Here is a 25,009-nt window from a genome sequence, read left to right as displayed (position 1 = left end):
ATGGCAATTTCCCCCTTTGTTTTGGCCTCCTCTTGTCTCTCGATCCTACCGAGAGACAAGATGGCGGCCGCTCCGGACTGTTTAGAATGTTGACAGACACCGGAGGGCCAATCAGCTTCGCATCGCAAAGTTCCGATACGCGAAAGGTTCGCTAACCGGATCGCTGCCCGGAGCGCTGTTACAGATATATATCTTGATTCAAACGTTAATTTCTCAAAATCCACTGGAGCACATATATTGAGACCTAGCAAAGGCACATCGGGCTAACAGTCCCTACAATTTTGCCAAGTTTCGTGAAAATCCATTCAGCCGTTCGGGCTAAAAGTGAGTCCAACCGCCCTATGGAAATTAACATGGGAAAAAGGCGTTTTGGGACCCCCCTTTTTTCTCGGCCCCCCCTCCACAAAACCCCCCCAAATTTTCAAGGGCTGCTCAGAAACAAAATGTTCCATTTTCCTGAAAATTTCAGCCAATTCCGTCCACAAACGCCAAAGTTATTAGGCATAGAATTTTCAGAAATCCCATAGGGAAAAAATCCTAACTTTATATACCTACTGGCGACCGCCAGTAGGTAATATATATATATATATATATATATATATATATATATATATATATATATATATATATATATATATATATATATATATATATATATACAAACCAATACTCACTCCAATATGAATGAGCCAGACACAGCAAAGTGCGTTGCTAAGTTGATTTTTTTAAATCTAGGAGGCATGAAGCGTTAAGCTTTGAAACGCCAGGGCAGACGCGTTTCAGCAATAAGCTTTCCTCAGTGCCAGTTCCATAGTCATCGCACCTGCTTGGAATTCAAATATAGACGCCGTAGGTCTAATTGGTTCCCCTGATCTTTAAAGGGACAATGTCTCCTCACGTGCTGCGCCGCTTGCCTCTCGCCAGGCCTTGCTGCAACCAATCCGTATGCTCTACAGGTAAAGGCCCATTCAGTAATGTGGCCTCTCTTCACACAGTGGTGTCCCAAAACATTGTTGGTTGCAGAAAACAAGACATTGCTGCAACAGGCACTCCGATGTTGTTGTAAATCATCCCATCTGGCAAAGTCTCTTGTTAGTATTAAAATAATACTCCTCTTTCCCCCAAAACGTAAATAACAATGCCATAATGCCATTATTTATTTATTTATTTTATTTATATGCTTATTTCGCGCCTGAATCAGCCCCGAAGGGGTATCTCCGCGCGTAGCTTCTGAGCAGGTATCATGGAACTACCAAGGACATATGGCTACTGCGATTGCGGGGGAAGACATTAGTCTTGGGAAAAAAGATATGTTTTTAACTTCCTTCTAAAGGACAGATGGTTGGAGGTATGTCTTAGCAATGGGGGCAGAGAATTCCAGAGCATCGGGCCTTTAAGTGAGATGGCCCGTCCTCCCTGTCTTGCTCTCGTCACCCTAGGGACCTGAAGCAGCATAGTGCTACTGGAGCGTAGAGCACGTCTTGGTAAGTAGGGGACAAATATGTCTCTTAGATATTGAGGGCCGGATCCGTAGATACATTTGTGCATTATACAACATACTTTGAAGTCAATGCGCTGTTTCACAGGAAGCCAGTGAAGTGAAGAGAGGAGAGGGCGTGAGGGAGTACGGGGCAAAGCATTTAAAATGAGTCTTGCCGCGGTATTCTGTACCACCTGCAGCCTACCCAGCTGTTCTTGATTGGCAGAAATAAGCAGTCCATTGCAATAATCCATCCGGCCGATGACCAGTGCTTGTACCAGCGTCTTCCTATGGATGTCAGGTAGGAAGGGGAATATGCGTCGAAGCAACCCTATCACTCGGAAACACTCGGAAACACCACGGGGGCCACATGCTTGTGTTTCTCACAAACAGTCCATCATTTGCTGGCAATGCGTGTCGCTCCAGACCAAGAGGGCGTGCCGTAAGCCAGTGCCTGCAAGCCTGGAGAAACATGCAAACCAATACTCACGCCGATATGAATGAGCCAGACACAGCAAAGAGCGTTTTATATATATACATATATATATATTGTTGCACTAATGGATTCCTTTCAGCAGCGCGCTCAGCGACGGGTGCATTCACAATGGGGCTTTATTGAAGCCCAAATGTAATTGTTTAACAAATTTGCGAAGCACACCACTTTCAGTTCATTAGTAAGCTTGTTTATTCAGCATTACTCTGGCATCAACCTTTTTTTTTCGTTAGTAAGCTTGTTAATTCAGCATTGCTCTGGCATCAACCAATGCGTTTCAGCCCAGCAACGCCTTTGTCACGGTTAGTGAGTCCCTTGTTTATTTCACTATTTATACCATTCACATATTGACTGTTATGAGGCATTGTGAGAAACATAGGGGGTCATTATGATGGTGGACGGACCTGCGTCCGTCCGCCACCCCAGAGGTGGAGGGACCGTCCGCAGGGGCAGCGGCGGTCCCTCCGTGCGAATTAGGATGTGACGGCCACCCTGGCGTCACATCCTGTATTTTTAACATTGCGGCGGGTGCTGCTTAAAGCAGCACCCGCCGCAATGTTAAAACTGCATGCAGTGCATTTGCATGCACAAAGCGGCAGGCACCGCGCGGTGCCTGCGCTATGTGCAAGCAAATGCAGGGGGTTACCATAGGTACCCCCCATGTGCACCCCCACCCCCTTCACCCTGGGGGCCCGCAACGGGCCCCCAAAGAAAAGACCGTATGGCTTTTTGTGGCGGCATTGCCGCAGCGGAAAGGCATGTCCCAAGGCTAATCCTAATATGGCTGACGGTGTCTGACAGACACTGCCACCATATTAGAGCTTTTCCGCCGCGGGACCACGGCGGAAAAGCTGCGGACGGTCTTCCCGACCCCCTTGCAATCCTAATCTGGCGCGTGGTCTTTTCTGACACCGCAGCGGTGAATCTGCATCCTCCGGGCCGGCGGTGGCTTCCGCCGGCCCGGAGGATGCGGATTCACCGCAATCCTAATCGGCCCCCATGTGTTTTCAACAATCAATACATAAATATTTATATATACACACTATTTACAAAAGTCGTCAGTTTCAAAGTTTAGTTCATATTGTAATTATTTTACAAGCTGTAATGCGGAATAAACAAGCTTACTAACGAACTGAAAGTGGTTTTGCTTTGCAAATTTGTTAAATAATACCTATATATATATATTACCTACTGGCGGTCGCCAATAGGTAGTTATAGTTAAAACCTAGTTTCCATAGGAAATCCGCAACATTCTATTTGGAATAACTTTGATGCTGGTGGACGAATCTTCGCAAATTTTTCCAAGAAAATGGCCTGCTCCCCTCCGCTCCTTCCCTGAAAGTTTGGGGGTGATTTGTCAAGTGGGGGCTGAGAAAAAAGGAGGTCCCAAACGTGTTTTCCCCATGCAATTTTCCATAGGGACCTTTAGCCAGGGCTACAGCCCGAACTGCTGAATGGAATTACACCAAATTTGGCAGAGAGGTAGAGTTCGGTTCCCAGATTGTGCTTTTTGGTAAATGATATAAATCCGTTCAGTAGTTCCTGAGAAAATCAAAAGTAAAATCATAGTGATATCTAGAGACGTAGTACAGTCCTTTTGTACTGTGCTCTGTACCTTCCCGAGCACGAGCTGCACTCTGATTGGCTGTCAACTGTCTGTCAACACCCCAAACCAGGAAGTGTTGGCAGTCATCTTGTGCCTCGGTAGAATTGAGGCACAAGAAAGCAGTGAAACAAACAAGGAAAACACGCAAAGGGGTCAGGGTAGAAACACCCTGTCCCCCTAGGCCTGCTCAGGGGTCCCACAAGGACCTCCAAGTTCCAAAATGTATTTATTTTTTAAATCGCGCGTTACGAAGCACGGTACTCAGTACTGTACTCTGTACCTTCCTGAGCGCATACTGGGGGTTCCTGGTTGGCTAGTTGCCCCCCAGGGACCTCCAGTATGCAAGGGGAATTCGTCCCCCCTCTGCAAACGCGCCAGGGGGCTGCATTGCAGAGAGGTGTAAAAAGGGGCGTGGCCTCATTACACCTCTCTGCAATGCAGCCCCCTGGCGCATACTGGAGGTTCCTGGTGGGCTAGTTGGCCCCCTTAGTTCCCCCTCTGCAAACGCGCCAGGGGGCTGCGTTGCAGAGAGGTGTAAAAAGGGGCGTGGCCTCATTACACCTCTCTGCAAGGCAGCCCCCTGGCGCATACTGGAGGTTCCTGGTGGGCTAGTTGGCCCCCAGGGACCTCCAGTATGCAAGGGGAATTAGTTCCCCTTCTGCAAACACGCCAGGGGGCTGCATTGCAGAGAGGTGTAATGAGGCCACACCCCTTTTTACACCTCTCTGCAACGCAGCGCCCGGGCGCATACTGGAGGTTCCTGGTGGGTTAGTTGGCCCCCAGGGACTCCCAGTATGCAAGGAGACTTAATCCCCAACTTAGAACATGCACAGTGGTGTAGGTACGGGGCGGGGCTTGAGGTGATGTGAGTGTAAACATGCCCTGTGGCGCGTTTTAGGTTGGATAATTAATTCCTCTTCAATCCAGAGGTCCCCTAGGTGGCAACTAGTCCAACAGGTATCTCCAGTAAGCGCCACGGAGCGTTGTTGCAGAGTGTTGTAAAAAGGGGGCGTGCCCTCTGAACACCTCTCTGCAACACAGCTGCCTGGCGCATACTGGAGGTACCTGGTGGGCTAGTTGGCTCACAGGGGACCTCAGGATTGAAGAGGAATTAATTCCCCAATCTAAAACACGCCACAGGTTACCTCAGGCCCTGCCCCCTTCCTTCACTATTGAGCAAAATATTCCTGTAAAATCAGCCTAACTCCGAATTCTGATTTACTCACCTGTTATCACAAGAAACGTCAGTGCTGCATCTTTGAGCCCGCTACTGATCCTGAAAAGTAATTCTAACCATACTTACAGTAACTTGAATTTCCTTCCATAGGCTAACATTGACTGGTTTCACTTAAAAAACTTTTTAAGTATGGAGTTTTGGAACTTAAAAAAATTCCTCAAAAATCAGTCGAACTACGAATTCCAATTTACTCACCTTTTATCCGGAGATACCTCAGTGCTGCATCTTTCAGCACACTACGATTCCTGAAAAGTAAATTTAACTATACTTACCAGTAACTTGAATTTCCTTCCATAGGATATCATTACCTGCTATATAAAATATATATAAATTAAAACAATATGAAATAAAAAAAATATATTACAATTTCAATATTTTTAAAAAACTTTTTTTTCAATTTATGTTAAAAATATGTAATGTAATTTAAAAAATAAAATATCTAAAAATAAACACTTTAAAACAATGTAGTAAATTAGTATAAAAAATATAACAATACATTTAAAAATTATCATTTGCAAAACCTTTGAAATTCACTGAAAAAAGCATAGGTTTCAGCCACGTTATAGTTAAGAATTAGCATTTAACAAACCTTTGAAATTCACTGAAAAAAGCATAGGTTTCAGCCACGTTATAGTTAGGAATTAGCATTTAAAAAACCTTGCAAATTCACTGAAAAAACCATAGGTTTCACACGTTATAGTTAGCGGGACATTACACTCATACAAAACCATTGAAATTCCCCCGTTATAGTTAGTTCAGCTAACTATAACTCGCGCGCCCGAAATGCACTGCTTATGGCGTCACATATTACATCACTTATGACATGGTCAGTGACTTCACTCATGACATCACTGATGACATCTCAAATGACATTACTGATGACATCATCCTTGTGAAAGCGTGGCAGACCTCCTCTCACCCTAATATAACCTTTGAAACACAATTCAAAAATAGAACCTAAAATTTTCAAAACAATGGAGATACCAATATCAGTTAGAACAACCTATTCAGTAATTCCAAAATCTACATACACATCCACTCATTCACCAATAGTTCTATATAGTCACTCATACATGTACTCACTCATCATATGTACTCATACACCTATACATCCTGTTACACACCTACACTTATACATAGAGTTATTCACACCTATACTCACACATGCAAATAAACTATCAAACATCCATTTACTTGCATATACAGCTCTACACACACCACTACACTTATTTCTACAGAAACGTACACATACTTACTCTCTTAAACAATCAGTTATAGAAAAACATACTTATTTATACAGGAACTCTTCCAATCTGTCACTGTCATATATCCTTACTTATATACATCAATACTTACATATACTAGTTTAAAACATATGTACTTACTCATAAAGACACTATTAAGGCAGTCATTCCCTCACTAACACACCCATACACACACTCATCCACCCATACAGTCCTGCACACATGCTGTCTTCAAAACACATACGAACAGTGAGTCAGTCATTCATGCATCTGTGCGCTAAGTAATACCCCCACCAAACCACACAGACACTCATTCTGATACTCAAAAAAACAACTAATAACCCATATAGACACTCATGTAGCTACTCACTAACCCATGCAGCAACTTATACACAAAATGAGACACTGATACAGATATTTACATGTTTAAACATTACTCGCTAATACATGTATTCAATAAGATATACTTAATAAGTCAGTTATACAATCAATTTTACAAAAAAAAACATTTAGACACTTATTTACCCATTTATTCTTCCATCAACCTTTAGATATACATATATAAAAATATTTATTTTTCAGAAAGACACACATTCACTGGATGATGTCATCAGTGATGTCATCAGTGAAGTCATTTGAGATGTCATCAGTGATGTCATGAGTGATGTCACTGACCTTATCATGAGTGATGTAGTATGTGACTCATCAGCAGTGCATTGCGGGTGCGTGAGTTATAGTTAGCTGAACTAACTATAACGGGGGAATTTCAATGGTTTTGTATGAGTGTAATGTCCAGCTTACTATAACATGTGTGAAACCTATGGTTTTTCAGTGAATTTGCAAGGTTTTTTTCAGTGAATATATAGCGTGATCAAGGGCATAATTTGCCAGAAACGCGTAGCTGCTCTCTGTGCATCGAATAAAAACTTGCTGATGCTGATTCATCGTGGTCCGTCTCCCTTTGTTTGCTGGCGTGCGAGGCTGTGCTGGGTCTGAGACGCCAAGAGATTCGAGGAGGAGTCACGTGGTATATATATATATATATATATATATATGTATATATATATATTACCTACTGGCGGTCGCCAGTAGGTAGTTATAGTTAGGATAATTTTCAATGTTAAATCTCAACATTCTATTTTGAATAACTTTGGCGCCGGTTGACGAATCTGCCTGAAATTTTCAGGAAAATGGTCTCATGGCGGTCCGGTCCTTCCCTGAAAGTTTGGGGGGGATTCGTCAAGCGGGGGCCGAGATAAAAGGGGGGTCCCAAAACGCGTTTTCCCCATGTTAATTTCCATAGGGCGGTCGATTTCACTTTTAGCCCGAACGGCTGAATGGATTTCCACCAAACTTGGCAAAATTGTAGGGACTGGTAGCCCGATGTGCCTTTGCTATGTCTCAAGATATGTGCTCCAGTGGATTTTGAGTAATTTAGGTTCAAAAAAATATATATATCTATAGCAGCGCACCGGTGCGCGCACCGGGGAGCGCTCCAGGCGCGCCACGCGAGGTGCGCATGGAAAGCTGATTGGCTCTCGGGTGTCTGTAAACATTCGAAACAGTCCAGAGCGGTCGCCATCTTGTGTCTCGGTAAAATCGAGACATAAGAGGTGGCTAAAAGAAAGTGGGAACTGGCCATAAGGCGTCAGGGATAGACCCCTTTGACCCCCTAGGTTTGATGTGGGGGCTATAAAAGGGCCCCGCGGGGCATTTAAAATATTTTTTTTTTTTCGTTTTGCGCGGGGGAAGCGCACGGTGCGCGCACCGGGGAGCGGCCCTGGGAGCGCACTATGATGAAAAAAGGTGACAGAGTGTTTAAAAAATGAAGTTTTGATTTAGAAATTGGAGGTAGTTCTAAAAAGAACTTTTTTTTTTCTTCTTTTTGTTGTTTTATATTTTTTTTGTGTTTTTTGAACTTTTTGTACTTTTTTTGGCTTTTCAAAACAGTTTTATATATTTTTTTGTATTTTTTTGGGGGAGAAACAAAAAAAGGGAATTGAAACTGGCTCAACTGGAGCAAAAAAACAAAAAACCCAAAAAATTACTTCTTTTTGGGGCACTTGTGATTATCACCTGCAAGGACGATGAGTTTCACACTTTGTTCCCCATAGGAGATAAGTTTGCCACAAGCTTTGCAAGTAATTTTAAAATCAGCAAACCTCGGCTGAATGCAAGGCATCACTTCAGATGTTTCTGGTTGCGAGGAAGTGGGTTGGTTTCTTTGGGAGGGGGTCCTTGATGAATGGGGGAGGTTACTGGCCAGTTCCCGGAACTCTGCACGAGAGTAGTTGTTTGGATGCTTTCTTGTCATGTGCCGAATCATGGTATAGTTACCAAAAGAATATTTCTTATTTGGGTTGCCCCGTGAAAGTTCATCATTGCAGATGAGGCAAGTGACTTTTGGCGCATTCACCTTTTTTTTCCCCTCTGGAATTGAAAAAAACTCCCAAATGAAGTGTGGTTTGGGTTTATAAGGTGTGTTTTCTTCAGGCAGCCATCTTCTTCTCCCCTCCTCCTGTTCCTCTTCCTCTTCCTCCTCCTGTTCTTGACCACCAACATAATTTGGAGCTGGTCCTCTTGGTGGTTGTGGTGGTGGTGGTGGGGCAGATGCACCAGCTGATGCTACTAATGAAGCCATTTTATAGTACAAAATATTACTCAAAGAGCAAAAAAGTAGACAGAGCAACAAACAGGTCTTCCTCAGTCAAAGGACAAAGTCAGAATAAGGAAAAAAGGTGGGGTCTTTCATCATTTAGAAAAAAAAACTGTCCTGAACCAATGAGAAGTGTTATTTTCAGGTCACAAGACCAGGGGCTTCATCATTATGAAACCAAAACTGTTATGAACCAATGAAAAGTGTTATTTTCTGCTCACATGACCCGACGCGCTTACGCTACGCGCCCGGGGCGCGCCCGGGGGCGCGCCCCGGGTCGCGCAGCGTAAGCGCGTCGGAAGTTTACGTTGTGCGATCGTATTCGCTCGAGTACTTCCGGGTGCGCTTACGCCGTGCGTATCACGCGGTCGCGGCTACGCGATACGTCACGATTATGTTTTCGTTTGCGATATTGGCGCTTACGGGACGCTCCCCGGAGCGCGCCCCGGGGCGCTTTGTAAAAATACGCTTTTCGGGGCGCTCCCCGGGGCGCGCTCCGGGAGCGCTCCCCAAAATAATTTTTTAAAAAAAAATTGGGAAAATTGTAGGGACAGGTAGCTCTATTCTGAAGTGGTTTGTAAAAAACATTAACTTTAGAAAAATATGTATTGTGCTACATTGGGCTTAATATATGTTAGAGCCAAAATGTAGCCCAAATGTAGCCCAAAGTAGCCCAATGTAGCCCAAAGATGGCCACCAGAGATCAAAAATTGAAAATGTAGCCCAAAATTCAACTAGATGTAGCCCAACTGTAGCCCAATGAGAAAATGTACCAGATTGTTAAAAAGAACAACTAGAGTGCTAACAGTCTTATTTATAAAGTGAAACTTATAGTTAGGAATTAGCATTAAAAAAACCTTTGAAATTCACTGAAAAAACCATAGGTTTCACACCAGTTATAGTTAGGAATTAGCATTTAAAAAACCTATTACATTCACTGAAAAAACCATAGGTTTCACACCAGTTATAGTTAGCTGGAAATTTTACTGATATAAAACCATTGAAATTCCCACGTTATAGTTAGTCGGACTCACTATAACTTGCGCGTGCAATGCACTGCTGATGACATCACATATTACATCACTCATGACATGGTCAGTGACATCACTCATGACATCACTGATGACACCATCCTTGTGACACAGTCACAGACCTCCTCTCAGTGTAAAGTAACCCTTGAGACACATATTCAAAAATAGAAACTGAAATTTTTTTAAAATGGACATACCTATATCAGTTACAACAAGCAATTCTGTACTTCCACTATCTATATACACATCCACTCATTCACCAACAGTTCTATATAGTCACTCATACATATACTCACTCATCATATGAAGAGATACACCTATACATCCTGTTACACACCGACATTCATCCAAAAGTTACTCACACACATATTCACACGTGCAAATAAACTATTGAACAACCATTTATTTGAATATAGAGTTATACACACACTTCCACCTTACTTTTATTGAAAATTACACATATTTATTCTCTTAAACAATCACTTATAGAAACACATACTTATTTAAACAGGAAATCTTACAATCTCTTACTCTCACATATACTCACTTATATACATCAATATTCATATATACTAGATTAAAACATATGTAGTTACTGATAAAGACACTAGTGAGACAGTCATTCACTCACTAACAAACACATATAGACACTCATCCACCCATACAGTCCTGTACATATGCTGTCTTCAAAACACATACAAACAAAGAGTCAGTCACTCATGCATCTATGTGCTAAGTAATACCCCCACCAAACCATATAGACACTCATAGTGATACTAATAAAAATATCAAATAACCCATATACATACGCATGTAGCTACTTATCAACACATGTAGTCACTTATACACAAAGTGAAACACTAATATATGTATTTAAATATTTAAACATAACTCACTAATATTTATTTTTCAGAAAGACACATATTCACTGGATGGTGTCATCAGTGATGTCATGAGTGATGTCACTGACCATGTCATGAGTGATGTAATATGTGATGTCATCAGCAGTGCATTGCACGCGCAAGTTATAGTGAGTCCGACTAACTATAACGTGGGAATTTCAATGGTTTTATATCAGTAAAATTTCCAGCTAACTATAACTGGTGTGAAACCTATGGTTTTTTCAGTGAATTTAATAGGTTTTTTAAATGCTAATTCCTAACTATAACTGGTGTGAAACCTATGGTTTTTTCAGTGAATATATATAAATTCACTGAAAAAACCATAGGTTAGAGACCATATATAGTTAGCTGGACATTTTATTGACAAAAAACCAATGAAATTCCATATATAGTTAGTTGCACTAACTATATATCGCGCACCCGCAATCCACTGCTGATGATGTCACATATTACATCATTCATGACATGGTCAGTGACATCACTGATGACATCACTGATGACATCTCAAATGACATCACTGATGACATCATCTAGTGTCTGTGTGTTTTTGTAAAGTTTAAATATGTTTTACATATTGAAGAATGAGTGGATGTATGGAAGACTGAGTGTGTGTGTGGCTGGCTGGGAGGTGTGTGACTCTGTGCATATCAATGTGTACTTGTATCAGTGATTGTATAAGAGAGTAAGTAAGTGTTAGTATATGTGTGAAAAGTATGGTGTTCTGTGTTTAACTGTATAGATGAGGAAATCGAAGTGTGATTGATTCTTCACAGGACTGACTAGGTGTATGAGTGCATATGATAGTGTTGTAATAATGAGTGACTGTATGTATGAGTGATTGTATGGGTGAATGAGTGAATGTGTGTGTAGACGTAGGAATCAGTGAGTGCGTATGTAGTAACTGGTATTGGTGTGTCATGATGTCATCAGTGATGTCATTTGAGATGTCATCAGTGATGTCATTTGAGATGTCTTCAGTGATGTCATCAGTGATGTCACTGAAGTATGGTGTTCTGTGTTTAACTGTATAGATGAGGAAATGGAAGTGTGATTGATTCTTTACAGGACTGACTAGGTGTGTGAGTAACTCCATGGATGAGTGGCAGTGTGTGAGTGTCTGCATAGGTGTATGAGTGCATATGATAGTGTAATAATGAGTGACTGTATGTATGAGTGATTGTATGGGTGAATGAGTGAATGTGTGTGTAGACGTAGGAATCAGTGAGTGCGTATGTAGTAACTGGTATTGGTGTGTCATGATGTCATCACTGATGTCATTTGAGATGTCATCAGTGATGTCATCAGTGATGTCATTTGAGATGTCATCAGTGATGTCATCAGTGATGTCACTGACCATGTCATGAATGATGTAATATGTGACATCATCAGCAGTGGATTGCGGGTGCGCGATATATAGTTAGTGCAACTAACTATATATGGAATTTCATTGGTTTTTTGTCAATAAAATGTCCAGCTAACTATATATGGTCTCTAACCTATGGTTTTTTCAGTGAATTTTCAAGGTTTTGTAAATGCAAATTCCTAACTATATATGGTCTATAACCTATGTTTTTTTTCAGTGAATTTCATTGGTTTTTTAAAAGCTAATATCTATAGCTGTAAAATATATTCTTTATTACGTGACGTATCACGTAGCCACGTGAGACGCCTCATGACGCGTCGCATAACCGTGATGTATCGGTTCTGCAGCGCAAACAAAACCCGTAACGTAAGCGTGCCGGAGCACGCTTACAGATATATATATTTTTTTTAACCTTAATTAGACAAAATCCACACGTGCACATATCTTGAGGCCTTGCAAAGGCACATCAAACAAACAGTCCCTACAATTTTGCCAAGTTTGCTGGAAATCTATTCCCTTAATTTTTTTTTTACTGTTTCTCTTGGTTTTCCCCTTGTTACGCTTACCGGGACGCTACCCGGTACGCGAACCGGACGCTCCAAAAACACAAGATGGCGGACTCCCGTTACGCTGCCGGTTAGCTGCCCGGTTCGCGTACCGGGAAGCGCCTCTACCGCGAAAAATCGCGGGGGACTTTAATATCCCCCTCATAAATCCTAGGGGGTCAGGAGGGGTTTACCTTGCCCCCTTTCCTTCATTTCCGCCTTCTTTTTTCACCACATCTTGTCTCTCGAACCTACCGAGAGACAAGATGGCGGCCGCTCCGGACTGTTTACAATGTTGACAGCTACGCTGCCGGTTAGCTGCCCGGTTAGCTGCCCGGTGAGCTGCCCGGTTCGCGTACCGGGACGCGCCTCTACGGCGTAAAATCGCAAAATTTTTTGCCCCGCGGGGCACTTTAATATCCCCCTCATCAATCCTAGGGGGTCAGGAGTGGTCTACCTTGCCCCCTTTCCTTCATTTCCCCCTTCGTTTTTCACCACATCTTGTCTCTCGATCGTACCGAGAGACAAGATGGCGGCCGCTCCGGTTTGTTTAGAATGTTGACAGACACCGGAGAGCCAATCAGATTCGCTTCGCGAAGTTCCGTTACGCGTCAGGTACGCGAACCGGGGCGCTAACCGGAGCGCTGTCACAGATATATATATTTTTTTAAACGTTAATTTCTCAAAATCCACTGGAGCACATATATTGAGACATAGCAAAGGCACGTCGGGCAAACCATATCTACAATTTTGCCAAGTTTCATGTAAATCTATTCAGCCGTTCGAGCTAAAAGTGAGTCCAACAGCCCTATGGAAAAATGAATGGGAAAAACGCGTTTTGGGACCCCCCTTTGTTCTCGGCCCCCCCTTGACGAAACCCCACCAAATTTTCAGGGGCTGCTCAGAAAAAAATGTGCCATTTTCCTGAAAATTTCAGCCAATTCCGTCCACAAACGCCAAAGTTATTAGACATAGAATTTTCAGAAATCCCATAGAGAAAAAATCCTAACTATATATACCCACTGGCTATCGCCAGTAGGTAATATACATATATAAACATATGTAATCTGCATATCTATATAAATATAAATGCATGCATACATATACATATATGCATACATATGCATGTTATTTACATGAAAGTTTTAAAAACACTAATAAAAGCAAAGCTAAAAAGCCACCTCATTACAAACAGAATGGCTTTAACTTAAACGAGGGCGAGATCTATTGCATTTTCAATGCTTGTTTACTTTGGTTCTATCAAGAAGGCATTCAGATGTGTCACACATTTGCCATAAATTCTGAATGTTAGCACTCTAGTTGCTCATTAGATCACTGTAGTAAAGCTAGTGCTCACCAGGGAAGTCTGCTGCTAATCATGGTTTGCAGCCATTTTCCCGCATTTTTTATCCCGCAGACTTTCAGTCCGCATACCATTATCCCGCAAGGTCATTGAGCTCGCATACCATTATCCCGCATTTTTTCAAAACGCATGTGCATTTATCGCGCATGCCTTTACAAAGAATTACGTTTTAAAGGCATGTATGGTAAATGCATTTGCGTTGTGAAAACCACGATGACGAGAGAGGTAAGTGGGTTTGTGTTAATTTTTTCGTGGGTTAGTGATTGTGTAGTGTAGTGTAGTGTTGTGTAGTGTAGTGTTGTGTTAGTGTAGTGTAGAGTTGTGGTGGTTGTTTAGTGTAGGGTCATGCTGGGGGTAGTGTTTTAGGGTTTAGGGTTGTGTTGTAGTGTTTGCGTAGTGTAGGGTCATGCTGGGGGTAGTGTTTTAGGGTTCAGGGTAGTGTTGTAGTGTTTGCGTAGTGTAGGGTCATGCTGGGGGTAGTGTTTTAGGGTTTAGGGTTGTGTTGTAGTGTTTGCGTAGTGTAGGGTCATGCTGGGCGTAGTGTTTTAGGGTTTAGGGTAGTGTTGTAGTGTTTGCGTAGTGTAGGGTCATGCTGGGCGTAGTGTTTTAGGGTTTAGGATAGTGTTGTAGTGTTTGCGTAGTGTAGGGTCATGCTGGGGGTAGTGTTTTAGGGTTTAGGGTAGTGTTGTAGTGTTTGCGTAGTGTAGGGTCATGCTGGGTGTAGTGTTTTAGGGTTTTGGGTAGTGTTGTAGTGTTTGCGTAGTGTAGGGTCATGCTGGGGGTAGTGTATTAGGGTTTTGGGTAGTGTTGTAGTGTTTGCGTAGTGTAGGGTCATGCTGGGGGTAGTGTTTTAGGGTTTTGGGTAGTGTTGTAGTGTTTGCGTAGTGTAGGGTCATGCTGGGGGTAGTGTTTTAGGGTTTTGGGTAGTGTTGTAGTGTTTGCGTAGTGTAGGGTCATGCTGGGGGGTAGTGTTTTAGGGTTTTGGGTAGTGTTGTAGTGTTTGCGTAGTGTAGGGTCATGCTGGGGGTAGTGTTTTAGGGTTTTGGGTAGTGTTGTAGTGTTTGCGTAGTGTAGGGTCATGCTGGGGGTAGTGTTTTAGGGTTTAGGGTAGTGTTGTAGTGTTTGTGTAGTGTAGGGTCATGCTGGGGGTAGTGTTTTAGGGTTTAGGGTAGTGTTGTAGTGTTTGCGTAGTGTAGGGTCATGCTGGGGGTAGTGTTTTAGGGTTTAGGGTAGTGTTGTAGTGTTTGCGTAGTGTAGGGTCATGCTGGGGGTAGTGTTTTAGGGTTTAGGGTAGTGTTGTAGTGTTTGCGTAGTGTAGGGTCATGCTGGGGGTAGTGTTTTAGGGTTTAGGGTAGTGTTGTAGTGTTTGCGTAGTGTAGGGTCATGCTGGGGTGTAGTGTTTTAGGGTTTTGGGTAGTGTTGTAGTGTTTGCGTAGTGTAGGGTCATGCTGGGGGTAGTGTTTTAGGATTTAGGGTAGTGTTGTAGTGTTTGCGTAGTGTAGGGTCATGCTGGGGGTAGTGTTTTAGGGTTTTGGGTAGTGTTGTAGTGTTTGCGTAGTGTAGGGTCATGCTGGGGGGTAGTGTTTTAGGGTTTTGGGTAGTGTTGTAGTGTTTGCGTAGTGTAGGGTCATGCTGAGGGTAGTGTTTTAGGGTTTAGGGTAGTGTTGTAGTGTTTGCGTAGTGTAGGGTCATGCTGGGGGTAGTGTTTTAGGGTTTAGGGTAGTGTTGTAATGTTTGCGTAGTGTAGGGTCATGCTGGGGTGTAGTGTTTTAGGGTTTTGGGTAGTGTTGTAGTGTTTGCGTAGTGTAGGGTCATGCTGGGGGTAGTGTTTTAGGATTTAGGGTAGTGTTGTAGTGTTTGCGTAGTGTAGGGTCATGCTGGGGGTAGTGTTTTAGGGTTTTGGGTAGTGTTGTAGTGTTTGCGTAGTGTAGGGTCATGCTGGGGGGTAGTGTTTTAGGGTTTTGGGTAGTGTTGTAGTGTTTGCGTAGTGTAGGGTCATGCTGAGGGTAGTGTTTTAGGGTTTAGGGTAGTGTTGTAGTGTTTGCGTAGTGTAGGGTCATGCTGGGGGTAGTGTTTTAGGGTTTAGGGTAGTGTTGTAATGTTTGCGTAGTGTAGGGTCATGCTGGGGGTAGTGTTTTAGGGTTTAGGGTAGTGTTGTAGTGTTTGCGTAGTGTAGGGTCATGCTGGGGGTAGTGTTTTAGGGTTTAGGGTAGTGTTGTAGTGTTTGCGTAGTGTAGGATCATGCTGGGGGTAGTGTTTTAGGGTTTAGGGTAGTGTTGTAGTGTTTGCGTAGTGTAGGGTCATGCTGGGGTGTAGTGTTTTAGGGTTTTGGGTAGTGTTGTAGTGTTTGCGTAGTGTAGGGTCATGCTGGGGGTAGTGTTTTAGGGTTTATGGTAGTGTTGTAGTGTTTGCGTAGTATAGGGTCATGCTGGGGTGTAGTGTTGTAGGGTTTTGGGTAGTGTTGTAGTGTTTGCGTAGTGTAGGGTCATGCTGGGGGTAGTGTTTTAGGATTTAGGTTAGTGTTGTAGTGTTTGCGTAGTGTAGGGTCATGCTGGGGGTAGTGTTTTAGGGTTTAGGGTTGTGTTGTAGTGTTTGCGTAGTGTAGGGTCATGCTGGGGGTAGTGTTTTAGGGTTTAGGGTTGTGTTGTAGTGTTTGCGTAGTGTAGGGTCATGCTGGGGGTAGTGTTTTAGGGTTTAGGGTAGTGTTGTAGTGTTTGCGTAGTGTAGGGTCATGCTGGGGTGTAGTGTTTTAGGGTTTTGGGTAGTGTTGTAGTGTTTGCGTAGTGTAGGGTCATGCTGGGGGTAGTGTTTTAGGGTTTAGGGTAGTGTTGTAGTGTTTGTGTAGTGTAGGGTCATGCTGGGGGTAGTGTTTTAGGGTTTAGGGTAGTGTTGTAGTGTTTGTGTAGTGTAGGGTCATGCTGGGGGTAGTGTTTTAGGGTTTAGGGTAGTGTTGTAGTGTTTGTGTAGTGTAGGGTCATGCTGGGGGTAGTGTTTTAGGGTTTAGGGTAGTGTTGTACTGTTTGTGTAGTGTAGGGTCATGCTGGGGGTAGTGTTTTAGGGTTTAGGGTAGTTTAGTTGTTTAGTGTATGCTAAAGGCATATTCGTTCTAAAAGTTTTTGTTATTTTAATTTGCGGCCTAATAGTACATGCGGGATTTTTTTTGCGGACTGATGGTATGCGGGATTTCGTCATATATTCGCTAATCATACTTTCTATGGCAAAATGAACCCCCTCATTTTGTTCCTTTTTAAATTAAATGTTTTAAGAGTTACCACTTTATTCCAATCAAGATGGCTTCAGGTGTGCCATACCTTTGTAATAAGTAGGACTGTTAGCACTCTAGTTGTTCTTTAGAACACTCTGGGACAATCTGTCATTGGGCTATAGTTGGGCTACATCTGGCTGATATTTGGGCTACATTTGGTTTTTTGTCTCTGGTGGCCATCTTTGGGCTACATTGGGCTACATTGGGCTACATTGGGCTACATTTGGGCTCCAACATATATATAGCCCAATGTAGCCCAATTTATATTTTTCAAAGTTAATTTTCGTAAAAACCACTGGAGCCTATATCTTGAGACATAGCAAAGGCACATCGGGCTACCAGTCCCTACAATTTTGCCAAGTTTGGTGTAAATCCATTCAGCCGTTCAGGCTAAAAGTGAGGCCAACCGCCCTATGGAAAATTGCATGGGAAAAACACGTTTTGGGACCCCCCTTTTTTCTCGGCCCCCCCTTGACGAAAACCCCCCAAATTTTCAGGGGCTGCTCAGAAACAAAATGTTCCATTTTCCTGAAAATTTCAGCCAATTCTGTCCTCATAAGCCAAAGTTATTCGACATAGAATTTTCAAAAATCCCATAGGAAAAAAATCCTAACTATATATACCTACTGGCTATCGCCAGTAGGTAATATATATATATATATATATATATATTACCTACTGGCGGTCGCCAGTAGGTAGTTATAGTTAGGATTTTTTTCAATGTTAAATCTCAAAATTCTATTTGGAATAACTTTGGCACCGGTTGACGAATCTGCCTGAAAATTTCCTGAAAATGGCCTCGTCGAGCTCCGGTCCTTCCTTGAAAGTTTGGGGGGGATTCGTCAAGCGGGGGCCGAGATAAAAGGGGGGTCCCAAAACGCGTTTTCCCCATGTTAATTTCCATAGGGCGGTCGATTTCACTTTTAGCCCGAACGGCTGAATGGATTTACACCAAACTTGGCAAAATTGTAGGGACTGGTAGCCCGATGTGCCTTTGCTATGTCTCAAGATATGTGCTCCAGTGGATTTTGAGTAATTTAGGTTCAAAAAAATATATATATCTATAGCAGCGCTCCGGTGCGCGCACCGGAGAGCGCTCCAGGCGCGCCACGCGAGGTGCGCATGGAAAGCTGATTGGCTCTCGGGTGTCTGTAAACATTCGAAACAGTCCAGAGCGGTCGCCATCTTGTGTCTCGGTAAAATCGAGACATAAGAGGTGGCTAAAACAAAGTGGGAACTGACCATAAGGCGTCAGGGATAGACCCCTTTGACCCCCTAGGTTTGATGTGGGGGCTATAAAAGGGCCCCGCGGGGCATTTAAAATATTTTTTTTTTTTCGTTTTGCGCGGGGGAAGCGCACGGTGCGCGCACCGGGGAGCGGCCCTGGGAGCGCACTATGATGAAAAAAGGTGACAGAGTGTTTAAAAAATGAAGTTTTGATTTAGAAATTGGAGGTAGTTCTAAAAAGAACTTTTTTTTTTCTTCTTTTTGTTGTTTTATATTTTTTTTGTGTTTTTTGAACTTTTTGAACTTTTTTTGGCTTTTCAAAACAGTTTTATATATTTTTTTGTATTTTTTTGGGGGGAGAAACAAAAAAAGGGAATTGAAACTGGCTCAACTGGAGCAAAAAAACAAAAAACCCAAAAAATTACTTCTTTTTGGGGCACTTGTGATTATCACCTGCAAGGACGATGAGTTTCACACTTTTTTCCCCATAGGAGATAAGTTTGCCACAAGCAGTGCAAGTAATTTTAAAATCAGCAAATCTAGGCTGAATGCAAGGCATCACCTCGGATGTTTCTGGTTGCGAGGAAGTGGGTTGGTTTCTTTGGGAGGGGGTCCTTGATGAATGGGGGAGGTTACTGGCCATTTCCCGGAACTCTGCACGAGAGTAGTTGTTTGGATGCTTTCTTGTCATGTGCCGAATCATGGTATAGTTACCAAAAGAATATTTCTTATTTGGGTTGCCCCGTGAAAGTTCATCATTGCAGATGAGGCAAGTGACTTTGGGCGCATTCACCTTTTTTTTCCCCTCTGGAATTGAAAAAAACTGCCAAATGAAGTGTGGTTTGGGTTTATAAGGTGTGTTTTCTTCAGGCAGCCATCTTCTTCTCCCCTCCTCCTCTTCCTCTTCCTCTTCCTCCTCCTGTTCTTGACCACCAACATAATTTGGAGCTGGTCCTCTTGGTGGTTGTGGTGGTGGTGGTGGGGCAGATGCACCAGCTGATGCTACTAATGAAGCCATTTTATAGTACAAAATATTACTCAAAGAGCAAAAAAGTAGACAGAGCAACAAACAGGTCTTCCTCAGTCAAAGGACAAAGTCAGAATAAGGAAAAAAGGTGGGGTCTTTCATCATTTAGAAAAAAAAACTGTCCTGAACCAATGAGAAGTGTTATTTTCAGGTCACAAGACCAGGGGCTTCATCATTATGAAACCAAAACTGTTATGAACCAATGAAAAGTGTTATTTTCTGCTCACATGACCCGACGCGCTTACGCTACGCGCCCGGGGCGCGCCCGGGGGCGCGCCCCGGGTCGCGCAGCGTAAGCGCGTCGGAAGTTTACGTTGTGCGATCGTATTCGCTCGAGTACTTCCGGGTGCGCTTACGCCGTGCGTATCACGCGGTCGCGGCTACGCGATACGTCACGATTATGTTTTCGTTTGCGATATTGGCGCTCACGGGACGCTCCCCGGAGCGCGCCCCGGGGCGCTTTGTAAAAATACGCTTTTCGGGGCGCTCCCCGGGGCGCGCTCCGGGAGCGCTCCCCAAAATAATTTTTAAAAAAAAAATTGGGAAAATTGTAGGGACAGGTAGCTCTATTCTGAAGTGGTTTGTAAAAAACATTAACTTTAGAAAAATATGTATTGTGCTACATTGGGCTTAATATATGTTAGAGCCAAAATGTAGCCCAAATGTAGCCCAAAGTAGCCCAATGTAGCCCAAAGATGGCCACCAGAGATCAAAAATTGAAAATGTAGCCCAAAATTCAACTAGATGTAGCCCAACTGTAGCCCAATGAGAAAATGTACCAGAGTGTTAAAAAGAACAACTAGAGTGCTAACAGTCTTATTTATAAAGTGAAACTTATAGTTAGGAATTAGCATTAAAAAAACCTTTGAAATTCACTGAAAAAACCATAGGTTTCACACCAGTTATAGTTAGGAATTAGCATTTAAAAAACCTATTAAATTCACTGAAAAAACCATAGGTTTCACACCAGTTATAGTTAGCTGGAAATTTTACTGATATAAAACCATTGAAATTCCCACGTTATAGTTAGTCGGACTCACTATAACTTGCGCGTGCAATGCACTGCTGATGACATCACATATTACATCACTCATGACATGGTCAGTGACATCACTCATGACACCATCCTTGTGACATAGTGACAGACCTCCTTTCACTATAATGTAACCCTTGAGACACATATTCAAAAATAGAAACTGAAATTTTTAAAAAAATGGAGATACCTATATCAGTTACAACAAGCAATTCAGTAATTCCACTATCTATATACACATCCACTCTTTCACCAACAGTTCTATATAGTCACTCATACATATACTCACTCATCATATGAAGTGATACACCTATACATCCTGTTACACACCGACATTCATCCAAAAGTTACTCACACACATATTCACACGTGCAAATAAACTATTGAACATCCATTTATTTGAATATAGAGTTATACACAGACTTCCACCTTACTTCTATTTAAAATTACACATATTTATTCTCTTAAACAATCACTTATAGAAACACATACTTATTTAAACAGGAACTCTTACAATCTCTTACTCTCACATATACTCACTTATATACATCAATATTCATATATACTAGATTAAAACATATGTAGGTACTGATAAAGACACTAGTGAGACAGTCATTCACTCACTAACAAACACATATAGACACTCATCCACCCATACAGTCCTGTACATATGCTGTCTTCAAAACACATACAAACAAAGAGTCAGTCACTCATGCATCTATGTGCTAAGTAATACCCCCACTAAACCATATAGACAGTCATACTGATACTAATAAAAATATCTAATAACCCATATACATACGCATGTAGCTACTTACCAACACATGTAGCCACTTATACACAAAGTGAAACACTAATATATATATATTTAAATATTTAAACATAACTCACTAATATTTATTTTTCAGAAAGACACATATTCACTGGATGGTGTCATCAGTGATGTCATGAGTGATGTCACTGACCATGTCATGAGTGATGTAATATGTGATGTCATCAGCAGTGCATTGCACGCGCAAGTTATAGTGAGTCCGACTAACTATAACGTGGGAATTTCAATGGTTTTATATCAGTAAAATTTCCAGCTAACTATAACTGGTGTGAAACCTATGGTTTTTTCAGTGAATATATATATATATACACATATACATATATATATATATATATATATATATATTACCTACTGGCGGTCGCCAGTAGGTATATATAGTTAGGATTTTTTTCTCTATGGGACTTTTGAAAATTCTATGTCTAATAACTTTGGCGTTTGTGGACGGAATCGGCTGAAAATTTCGGGAAAATGGCACATCTTGTTTCTGAGCAGCCCCTGAAAATTTGGGGGGGTTTCGTCAAGGGGGGCCGAGAAAAAAAGGGGGTCCCAAAACGCGTTTTTAACATTGAGTTTTCCATAGGGCGTTTGGCCTCACTTTTAGCTCGAACGGCTGAATGGATTTGCACGAAACTTGGCAAAATTGTAGGGACTGTTAGCCCGATGTGCCTTTGCTGGGTCTCAATATATGTGCTCCAGTGGATTTTGAGAAATTAACGTTTTAAAAAACAGATATATCTGTGACAGCGTCCCGGGTAGCGCTCCGGTTCGCGAACTTTTCACGTAACGGAGCTTTGCGAAGCGAAGCTGATTGGCTCTCCGGTGTCTGTCAACATTCTAAACAGTCCGGTGCGGCCGCCATCTTGTCTCTCGGTAGGATCGAGAGACAAGAAGAGGAGAAAAACGAAGGGGGATTTTAATGAAAGGGGGCAAGGTAGACCCTTCTTGACCCCCTAGGAATGATGTTGGGGTTATTAAAGGGTCAAATAAAAAAAATTAGATTTTTTGCGGAAGAAGCGCTTTCTGGTTCGCGAACCGGGTAGCGAATCGGGACGCGAAACGGGAACACGCCATTTTGTGTTTCGTTTTAATTAAATTACAAGATGGTGGAAAAACAATGTGAGAAATGGGTATAAGGGGGTACGGGAGACGTATCCTGACCCCCTATTTTTTCTGAGGGTGGCTGAGGATGCTCATATATGTTGATACTTGTCTTCCAGCAGCTGCGCGTGAGCGGTTTTTTTTTTTTTTTTTTTTGCTGCGTGACGTCTGTTAACGTTCGATTCGAAGGAAATCAAGAAGTGTTGACCGCCACTTTGACATTGCGAGTAAATATATTGTTAAAAATAATTGTTATAAATTAATCCGTATTGATAAACATTGCCTGCGCCATCTTGCTTTTTTTCCAATGCCACACTTTTGTCGTGCACGGCAGCCATTTTAGATGCCTTGACCAGACCCACTGTCTGCACGACGCCGATCGTGACGTCTGTTACCTTTCGATTCAAAGGAAATCAGGAAGTGTTGACCGCCATTTTGACACTGCGAGTAAATATATTGTTAAAAATAATAGTTATAAATTAATCCGTATTGATAAACATTGTCTGCGCCATCTTGCTTTTTTTCCAATGCCACACTTTTGTCGTGCACGGCAGCCATTTTAGATGCCTTGACCAGACCCACTCTCTGCACGCCGCCGATCCTCAGCATGGCTCCCCACCCTCGCAAGCATCTCCCCCACGCATTGGTCACCCCCACTCTCTCTCTTATGCATGGGCCATAAACCTCCCCCCATCTGCGCTGCTCTTCCCTGAGAATCACACCCTGTGTCCGCCCGACACCTCCCTTTCACCCTATTCATTACCGCACCCTCTGACACTCCTCTTCCTTTGTGTCTGATTGTCCAGGCCGGTCTCAGGCTATCACCTAGCCCTGCGGATGTAGTTTATGGCCTCAACTGTAAAGAATCACCCCTCTTCAAAGGAGTTACACTAGATCAAGGCCCCCACCCCATGAGATCCGTCACACCACACGCGTTCCTACTATCTGATAACGATCCTGTATTGTGATTGGGGAGGGGATTCTCACTGTGAGGGTGTGGGGGACCGAGCCTGAAAAGGAAGATTCCAGGGATGCCTTTTTGTACATCAAAGTCTTCACAATTATGTGTCACATTAAAAATATATAGCACTCCAACAAAGTAGTAGGATTATAACACTTTAATAACTTATAAATATATACAAAGCACCAAAACCAGTAAACATGTTAAAAAAAAATTTAAACACAGCAACAATGGTCAGTAGCGGTCTGTTGTGCGAATAGTCCGAAGGCAGCACAACGCGCCGAGATCTGGACGGCACCCCCTTGCCATTCAGCGGTTTTCCGCCCGCTTTTCCTGCACTGTGTCTTGTCAGTAGCGGTCTGTTGTGCGAATAGTCCGAAGGCAGCACAACGCGCCGAGATCTGGACGGCACCCAGGTGATGTCCTTTACTTGCCGCACTGGTTATGGCATCCTACAATGCTGCACCGAAAAACGGCGTGGGGCGCCCCGGGGGGGGGGGGGGGGGGAGGCGGCGTGAACGGGCCTCCCCAGGTGGAGGCTCGTCTGCTGTAGTGGGGCGCCCTTTTACCGTTTCAGTCACCAATCAGCAGTTTTCCGCCCGCTTTTGCTGCACTGTGCCTCATCCGCCATTTAGCTGTTTACCGCCCGCTCTTGCAGCTACACCGTCTCGCTCACCATGTAGTTGAATTGCGCCCACTCTTGCGGTGCAGCGATAGGCGGCTGCCACAGGACTCTTAAAATGGCGGCCGGCTCTTCGGATTTGGGCCTGGTCCACTAAAATGGCCCTGGGACACCTTGGAACTCGGACGCTTGTCTGCTAGGGCTTGGGCCCCATTCTCGAAAGCGTCCCCTCAGCCTTGAAGATTCTACAAAAGTCTTGGGGGCCCCCGACTCCCGCAGGCTTCCGGTGGGGAGCGGCTGCCATGATTGCTTGCGGAATGCCCACGACGGAGCTACGGGATGGTGGTGCTCTCATGCTGACGCCAGCTTCAGTCTGAAACATCCAGAAACACTGTAGACTATCAATTACTGATGACTTCCGGTGGAGCCTCAACGTGACCCGGTAGGGAATATATTGCCCTCCCCTTTTTTGAGTGATGGTTCTTGTTGCCTGTCCCCTCTGTTGTCATCTAACGGAACCTTTTTGGATTGGCGAGTGCGAAAAAAAAAGGTGGGGCTTTCATCGTTTGGGAAAAAAAAATGTTTCAATCCAATGAAAAGTGTTATTTTTAGGTCATATGACCAAGCCTTACATCATTAGAAAAACAAAAGTAAAATGAGCCAATGAAAAGTTTTATTAACAAGTCACATGACCTGTTAAGCGTACGTGACCCACTGCGCGCCGCGCTCTGGATCGTTTCCCGGAAGCTGCGCCTTGCGCACCGGAGCACTTCCGGGTGCGCTAACGCGGCGCGTCATATGACGCATTACGCGACAACGCAGGTCCAGAATATAGTCAAAATGTCTCCACCAACCAGCGGTCGGAATACAACCCCTTTCAGCAGTCCAAAAAGTTCTGTTAAATGACAAGAGAAGTGACAGGCAACAAGAGCAATCAGTCAAAGAGGGGAGGGCAAGTTCTTCTCTACCGGGTCACGTTGGGGCTCCACCGGAACTGATCGAATTGGTAGTCTACAGTGTTTCT

Source organism: Lissotriton vulgaris, chromosome 5, assembly GCF_964263255.1.
Source record: "Lissotriton vulgaris chromosome 5, aLisVul1.2, whole genome shotgun sequence".
Taxonomy (NCBI): Eukaryota; Metazoa; Chordata; class Amphibia; order Caudata; family Salamandridae; genus Lissotriton; species Lissotriton vulgaris.
The sequence above is the reverse complement of the archived record's forward strand: the minus strand, read 5'-3'. Positions refer to the sequence as shown.